Source organism: Budorcas taxicolor, chromosome 23, assembly GCF_023091745.1.
Source record: "Budorcas taxicolor isolate Tak-1 chromosome 23, Takin1.1, whole genome shotgun sequence".
Taxonomy (NCBI): Eukaryota; Metazoa; Chordata; class Mammalia; order Artiodactyla; family Bovidae; genus Budorcas; species Budorcas taxicolor.
In genome coordinates this window covers 15026622-15035269 of record NC_068932.1, presented here as the reverse complement: position 1 = coordinate 15035269, position 8648 = coordinate 15026622, and the positions used below count along the sequence as shown (strand labels likewise).

The 8648-nt window shown below is 40.2% G+C and overlaps 1 non-coding gene across 1 annotated transcript; it reads right to left on the bottom strand.

Moving 5' to 3' along the window:
- Positions 1-4379: 4379 nt before the first annotated feature.
- Positions 4380-4485, bottom strand: LOC128068104 (U6 spliceosomal RNA). The gene has a single exon (XR_008201455.1). It is a non-coding gene; the product is annotated as a U6 spliceosomal RNA (small nuclear RNA).
- Between the last annotated feature and the right edge of the window lie 4163 nt (positions 4486-8648).

Sequence of the window (8648 nt, the reverse complement as noted above, 5' to 3'; positions counted from 1 at the left end):
GCATATGGCAAAGTTTAAACATGAAATATGCAGATGCATGCTTTATTGACTGTACCAACTATAGTTAATAACACTGTGTTGTGCATTTGGAAGGTTCTAAGAGAGTAGATCTTGTAAGTTCTTATCATAGGAAAAACATTTTTGTAACTATGTATAGTGACAGATGTTAACTAGGCTTCTCGTGGTGATCATTTTACAGTATATACAAATATGGGATCATGTTATACACCTGAAACCATATAACTTTATATGTCAATTATTTCTCGATTAAAAAAAAGTATGCAGAAGTAAATGATCCCAGAAGATTTTTGATAAAGTATGATTTTAACTATTTAGCATGTTCTCTGGAGATATATTTGAATTTTTCAGAACCAAACAACAAAAGTGCATACAAAACCATGGTAGGGCACCCTTCCTACTGGCTTAAAAAAAAAAAAAGGATGTTAGGACACAAAACAAGCCTAATTCTATGTTTCAAGCAAGGTGAATATAATTGGGCCAGAAGGCAGTGAGTCTGAGAGGTGTTGTCCAGAGAGGGACTTGTTTATTAGAATGTAAAGTTGAAAATATGATTATTCTTCTTCCTTCTGCTTCTACTTTATGCCTGAATTATTCCCCAAATACTTATTAGTAGTTATTTTTTTCTTAAAAGAGACACTCCTTCATTCTTTCAAGGAGACTATTGACTGCTTTTTTTGTTTGTTTTGCTTTATGATTCTGAAATTAAGAGAAAAAGCATGTAACTCAACTGCTCATGCTGGAGACTTAAACTTCATGATGTTAGATTTCAGACTTGTCAGTTTTGTCTTATCCCTTTTGAAAGGCTCAGTTTTACTTGGCTTTCTACTCTCATTCTGGAAGAACTAAGAGCTTTACATTGCTGCCTGTGACTTGTGGCCTGTATTGTACTCATTTGTTTCAGTAGAAATGATGACCCAAGAAGGTTGGAATTTGACCCCAGAAAATGAGAAGGGAATGACGGAACTGTTTTTTTTTTTTTAAATTAATTAATTTTTATTGGAGTATAGTTGCTTCACTCTTGTGTTAGTTTCTACTATACAGCAACATGAATCAGCCATACATATACATATATCCCCTCCATTTTGGGCTTCCTTCCCATTCAAGTCATCATAGTACATTGAATAGAGTTCCTTGTACTATACAGTAGGTTCTTATTAGGCATCTGTTTCATGTGTGTGTGTTAGTTGCTCAGTCATATCCCACTCTTTGTGACCCCGTTGACTGTAGACCACCAGGCTCCTCTGTCCATGGCATTCTCCAGGCAAGAATACTGGAGTGGGTTGCCGTGCATTTCTCCAGAGGATCTTCCCAACCCAGGGATCGAACCAGGATCTCCTGCATGGCCCGCAGATTCTTTACCATTTGAGTTACTCAGGAAGCCCTACAGGTACTATCATTTTATACATAGTATTAATAGTGTATATGTGTTAGTCCCAATCTCCTAATTCTTCCCACCCATACTTGACCTACTTGAGCCCAACTTGAGCCACTAGGACTCAAAACTTGGAAAGAAGGCAAAGAGAGGGCAGTCTGTCTTCTCAGTGTCAGAATGAAACACTCTTCCAGGCCTACCAAGAATTACTGAATGATCTAGGCTGAAGAGTGGACCTTTGCTTGAGTTTCTTTTTACTATTGGTGAAAGGCCACTTTGAAGTTACATCAGAACCTATAACTTGTACCCAGTAGAGATATAAATGAATTCTGAAAGGTAGAAAGAATAATCCTCAAGTTATGGGTCTATTGCTTGTAGGGCAAGCAATTTTGTGTCTAATCAAACCATCTTATGTCAACAGTCTTTCTTCAATGTTATATAATTGCGATTCCTCTAATTCTCTTTGGAATCAGTTTTACTACCCTTCACTAAGAATTTAATAAATCTCCAACATGTGTTCATTCTATGTTTAAGAGTCATATTTTTGACTTATAAAAGAGCATACTTTGACAAGTACAAAGAATTCTAGTATTACTAGAATATAAAGATCATACTTTAAGGTATATAAGGCCTTCTTGAATTGTAATTTGCTTTTTTATTTATAGGTTTTATCTTTTCCATATTAGCAGTTTTAAAGCACAAAGATTCAAGAAGCACACTAATCTGTTGGTTACAGAAGAATTTGATTCCCTCGATGGGTAGAACAAACCTGAAGCCAAATGTCAGGTTGGTTTTCACCTTTTATTTACTCCTTCTTACCTTCCCACCTTGTCATAACTGACTGACAGAGCCTTTTAATCTGAGTTTATTATTCCAGCTCTTTGTTTCAGATGGTAGGAAATGTCTGATAGATTACAAAGTATGAATGATAGCAAGAGATTCTTCCAAGACCAATTGTTCTGAAATAGGTGATAGAGCTTTAACCTAGTGGATTTTGGACTGTAGTTCTTAGGCTTATCATGGACTTCTCTAAACTCTCCCTCTCCCTGCTTCTCCTCCCCATAAACACCCTTCAGTCAGAACAACTCCATTTATATGCTGAGATTCAGGTAAGGTTTCATTTGAATGATCAATTTCTTAGGAGATGTATTTAATCCAAAGAAATGAAGTATTAATAATGGCCGAGGCAATCATGGTGTTGTGGGAAAAGTCCTGAAGCCAGGACACATGATAAGTCTTTGCTTTGCCCTTTACACCTGTGTAATCTTGTACAGATGATTTCACAGAGTCTTGAAGTCCATATTTATAAACCTACCTTGCAAGAGATTTGTGTGATAAGAGAGATCGCATAAAGCGATGTGTGATTGCAAGGGTTGCTATGAACAGCTTTTCAAGCATTGCCAACATGCAATAAAAATATTTGGGGATCACAGGAGGAGCCCCTAGAACTCCTCAAATCATGCTAATTATAATAGGTGGCCACTTAGTCATATGGCTATTGATTTTAACTTCAGTGTATGAACACTTTTTTCTTCATTACCTTAAATTTCTTTTGCACCCATCTGATTCTCCAGTTTCTAATTGAAATTTGGAAGTTTTGCGAAAACTCGACAGGAGCAGTTTTTGTGAAATGTTTCCTCCAGTGGAGCAGATTGTGCTGCTCATCTGAGTCAGTTCTCAAACAAATTTAACTCTCAGCCCTGTAGCCTTCATGCAGAAAGACAGGGAAAGCAAAAATGGAGCTGTGATGAAGGGTGCCAACTGGACTGCCCTGTGCTTCTGACTCATTTCAGAACCATTATTGCGTCAATAGAAGCATCCCCTTTATCCCCATATTTTTTATAAGGGAATGCTATTAGTAGAGCAAGGTCCAGAGAGAAGCAACCCATTAACACTGCGATCAGGCTTAAAGACAAAAAAAGCAGAAATGGACATCTAGAGATGCCTTGGTCACTGGATGAAAGGGAAAAAGTACCATTGGAAAAAGTAGGATTGATATCACACAATAATAAATAGCTGTTACTTGCTAAACATTACTATGTTCCTGACACTGTGCTTATAAATAAATTATCTTGTTTGATCCTCACAATTGCCCTATTAGTCAGGGTAGGCTAACTGCCACAACAAATAATCTCCAAATCTCAGTGACTTAATAAGCTAAAGACAAATTGATTACTCTTGTCCCCATTTCCTCAGGACCTTGGAGTCCTTTTTTTTTTCCTCATTAACCTTTTATTTTTAACTTAGTTTTACAGTAAAGAAACAGAAAAGAAGCAAATCATTAAACAAATACCATAGCTGTCAATCTTAAATTTTAAATGAGGTTCTTGTTAAACAAAGCAGTAACACTGCATCCTATAATTACATCTTTACTTGTATATACAAGAACTGTGTGCAAAGCGCTTTTCAAACTATAAAATAAGACTTTGGAATAGGATACAAATGATTATCCCTAGGATTTAGTTATCTCCAACTGCTTGTAATGAATCACAACTGCTTACATTCTTACTTTGCATCTTATTTACTTATATACTAAGAGATGACAAAAGGAGAAGAGGGCAGCAGAGGATGAGATGGTTAGATAGCATTGCTGACTCAATGGACCTGAATTTGAACAAACTCCGAGACATAGTGAAGGACAAAGAAGCCTGGTGTGCTGCAGTTCATGGAGTCACAAAAAGTTGGACACAACCTAGCTACTGAACAGCAGCAACATGCTAAGAGAAAAACCACCATTTTCTGATACCAGATTGATAGCTAATTTTTGAAAATAATTCCCAATCCACAGGTCTAAATTTTATTTTTACATATAATTCAGTTACAGGCTTCATTTTTCCCCTAAATAAATAGTGGACAGTTTTAAAAAGCAAATATTAGCAGATCTCTTTAGACAGACACATTTCAATCAAAATGGGGTTTTAAAAAATCAGTTTATATATAAGAAAAAAAGGAAAGAACAGTCTTCAAGAAAGCAAATTGTATTCTTTAAAATATGGAATGTTTCCCGGATTTGCATACCACCATTGTGCAGGGCCATGCTAACATTCTCTGTATCATTCCACTGTTAGTATATGTGCTGCCAAAGTGAGCACGTGGAGTTCAGTATCCTCCCGCAGGTGAAGAGAGAGGGAGTGTGTGCACAAGGGGAGGATCCCATGGGAAGGTTCTTATGGTCAAGGCCTGGATGTAGAATGCATCACTTCTGCCCACATTCCATCAACCAGAACTCAGTCAGATGGCCCTACCTAACTGCAAGGGAGGCTGGGAAATGTCCACTAGGCATTCAACCAAGAAGGAAAGGAAACGAGGCTTGGTGAACGCTAGCCTCTTCTGTAACAATTCATTGCTCCCATTTTACAGATGAAACTGAGTTTTGAACAAGTGAAGTAACTTCCTTAATAGCACATAGCAACTGAGTGGTAGAACCTGGATAAGTTCTTGGTATGATACATTCTTGGTAGATCCCAAGAACATGACTGCTGCTCTGCAAGACCGCAGAAGTGGTGGTGATAAATTTTGATTTCTTGCCCCAAGTCTAAAATGTGGTGCAAATGGCATCTTTCCAGGGTATCTTTATATCTCAAAGAAAGAATGGCTACTTCTTAAAATGTTGACCCCTCTGTATTCCCCTATGTTCATCAATTTTAGACCCACCCAAAATGGCCTTGCCTTTCTATGACATCCCAGCTCCCTGCGCCTGAATAAATTCCATGGAAATTTCTTAGTTGAATGAAGTTTGCTTCATGAAATGTCCAGCTGAATGATGGTTGCTTGAGGCCAAGATTACCCAGTACCTCACTGAGGAGAAGGCTCAGGCTGGTGCTGTGCTAATGGGCAGCAATGTGAGGGGTAGATGCCTGGGCAGCCCCCTCATTGGGGAATCACCATGTATGTTGGACTCACAGATTTCAGGGCTGGCTGCTGGATTGGTGTCCACCATGAGGAGCCACTAGAGGAAAATGATGACAGAATGGGAAATAATGGATGGCAGGCCAAGTATGGCATCTTTGTCAAGCCATTCATTGTTTCAGAAGGAGACTTGCCTGTGGAGGACTACGGGTTGGATAAGATGTGATGCCTAAGGAAGGACACACCCCCGCCCCAGGTTCTGACCATCCATCAGCCCCTCCTTATGAGTCCCCTTAACCCTCTTCCCTGACCCCATTTCTATTTTATTCACCTTTCCTTGCCATTGTTTCTTGAGACCTGTGCATTCAACATGCCAGAAACCTGGGGTCAAAAACCTTATCTGTCTTTAGTGATACTGTTTGTTTTCCTAGTTTGTCCATCTCCACTTCCTCCTCCCTGTCCTTAGGGTTCTGTTCAAGTGTTATCTCCTTGAACCCAGGCTTGGAGATTTTAGGCTCTTCAGGGAGAATAGACTCAGGACAGTGTTCTGGAAAAAGTAAAAAGCTGATGCTGGTCCTGCTGATCCAATCACCAGGTACTGTGGATATGCCTTAGGGACAAGGTTGCTCTATGTGTATGAGTGTGTGTAAACTGAAAGCTCTGTACCACATGCCTGCTGTAACACCAGAAGCACAGGTCTGTTTGGTGCAGAGGTGGCAAGGGTGGGCATGGACCCAGAGAAAGGCACCATCTCTCAATGCTCCCTAAGCATCTCTTAGGGATGTCAGTAATTGTCTGTTTTGGTGTTGTAGCAATGTCCAAAATGAACAGATGCTCGCTCTAGACAACTGACCTTTACTTCCTTTGCATTAATGTAAAGCAGTGCAGACAGCAGAGCCCCTTGGTACACTGACCCCACTTTCTGGTTTCTTCTGTCAGGCAACATTAACTAATTAATAGTTAATAGGTTAAGCACTTTGGACTCTGTTCTCCTGGAGCTCTTGTTCTTCTTATTCCAGTCTCAGAATCTCTCCTTTGTGGATATCTGGCTTTGTTAAAGGGAATTCAAAAGCAGTTTAACATTTCCCCCTGAACAGAACAGCAGAAATCAGTACAGAACGAAGGAAATTGCTACTTTGAAACCTACAAATCAAAGGATGGCTGTCTTTGTTTCACATCTATTTTCCACATGGGAGAAGCAGTCAGCTTCACTGATTATGTACTGTTGAGGATGACCTTTCCATTTCTCTGTCTTGGAAACCTGTAATTTAATGTAAAGCATCTATTGGTGGGCTGATAGTACAAAGACTTCTCAGGAAAATGTGCTTGATTTTCCCCCTTGAAATTCATGTTTATTAAGTGTCTTTTATGAAAGTGGCATGGAACAAGTTGCTTCACATGCATTATCTCATTTAGTCTCATGTAAGCCTCTCAGTTGCCTCTGATGTAGCATCATTAGCCAGCGTTTTCAGACAAGACAAAAGGGAACAAGGAAATGTTCGCTCAGGGCTCTGAAAGTGCTAAATCACTTCCAGGGGGTGAATACGCTTACTGACTAGTTTCTATTTGATGGATTTTCATAAATTTTTAAAATATTAATACCTATGTCACATTTGCAAAATCCTTTCAACTTTCAAAGCACTGTCACCTCGTTCACATGTCATCTGATGCTCATGCTATCCTGTACTGATAATGGTTGAGAACTATTTCATGGCATCTTTTTTTTTTTTTTAGCCTAAATCTCTGCAGAGCAGCTTGCTTTGGTTGCCATAGCTAAGGTTCAGAATGAAACCAATAGAAATCTTGCTTTCAGAAATCGAATCCACATTTTCATTTACAGGGTCTCCCTGGGAGGGTGTGATCGGTACAGCAACTCACACTGGTCCTCACCTACCAGAGCCGATTGCCCTGGTTACATCTGCCGCCTAGATTTTAGAAATTTAAGTGTCTTTACTACCCTGTCCTTGTTGGGATCTTCCTTCCAGTCTGCCCCAGTTAATGACAGCCAAAAAGAAAGAAAGAAAGAAAAATAAGAAGGAAAAAAGAGGTTTGTGTGCCTGTGCAATGAGGTGCATTTATTCTAAAAAAAATCCAGAATCCAGCCTAAATGAAGTAGGGAGGGGGTGATGGCAGATGAAGCCAAAAGCAGGTGCTTGCTTAATTGCTGCATCTGGCGCCAAGTATTTGGCATAATTTTTCTCCTCATTTCCAATTATTGGCACTGGTGCTTACTTTACTTTTTAGCTGAAGCATCTGAGAAGAGTCTAGGAACTGCTCTGCTTCTCTTACTTGTACAGGCAGTTTTCTGACAAATATTGTAAGTGAACACAATCCTGAGATGTTTTTGTTTGTTTTGTTTTTGCCTCAAAATAACTCATGGATTATGGAAAGAGAGATTGGGCAAGTTAACATGTTATCTGATTCTGCCCAAATTGCCATGGGTTTAATTTTTAATTTGTTTCACAAGACTTGACTCAACCTTTCAGACTCATCTGTGATTTAGATTTCAGAATTGTAGGTCTGAGTCCATAGCTTCCTCAGGTGTTTTCTTTTAAAAAGTAGGTTGTTAAATTCACCAGTTGGGGTGGCACATCCCTTTTACTCTTGGACTTTTCTTCTTTAGCTGAGGAAGGGAAATATTGCAAAAATATTAGATGCAGGTTATTTGATGCCCTGTCATTCTGCAAATGTTTAGGAAAGGGCCTCCCTGGAGACTGAGTGGGAAAGAATCCACTTGCCAATGCAAGAGACATGGATTTGATCCCTGGTCCAGGAAGATCCCACATGCAACTATGACTGTGCGCCACAACTACTGAGCCTGTGCCCTAGAGCCCTTGAGCCGCAGCGCTGAGCCCATGTGCTGCAAGTTCTGAAGCCTGCATGTCCTAGAGCCTGTGTTCTGCAATAAATCAAGCCACCTCAATGAGAAGCCCATGCACTGAAACTAGAGTCGCCCCTGCTCACCACGACTTGAGAAAAGCTCTCGCAACAAAGACCCGTTCAGTTCAGTTCAGTCCCTCAGTCGTGTCCGACTCATTGCGACCCCATGAATCACAGCATGCCAGGCCTCCCTGTCCATCACCATCTCCCGGAGTTCACTCAGACTCACGTCCATCGAGTCGGTGATGCCATCCAGCCATCTCATCCTCGGTCATCCCCATCTCCTCCTGCCCCCAATCCCTCCCAGCATCAGAGTCTTTTCCAATGAGTCAACTCTTCTCATGAGGTGGCCAAAGTACTGGAGCTTCAGCTTTAGCATCATTCCTTCCAAAGAAATCCCAGGGCTGATCTCCTTCAGAATGGACTGGTTGGATCTCCTTGCAGTCCAAGGGACTCTCAAGAGTCTTCTCCAACACCACAGTTCAAAAGCATCAGTTTTTCGGCGCTCAGCCTTCTTCACAGTCCA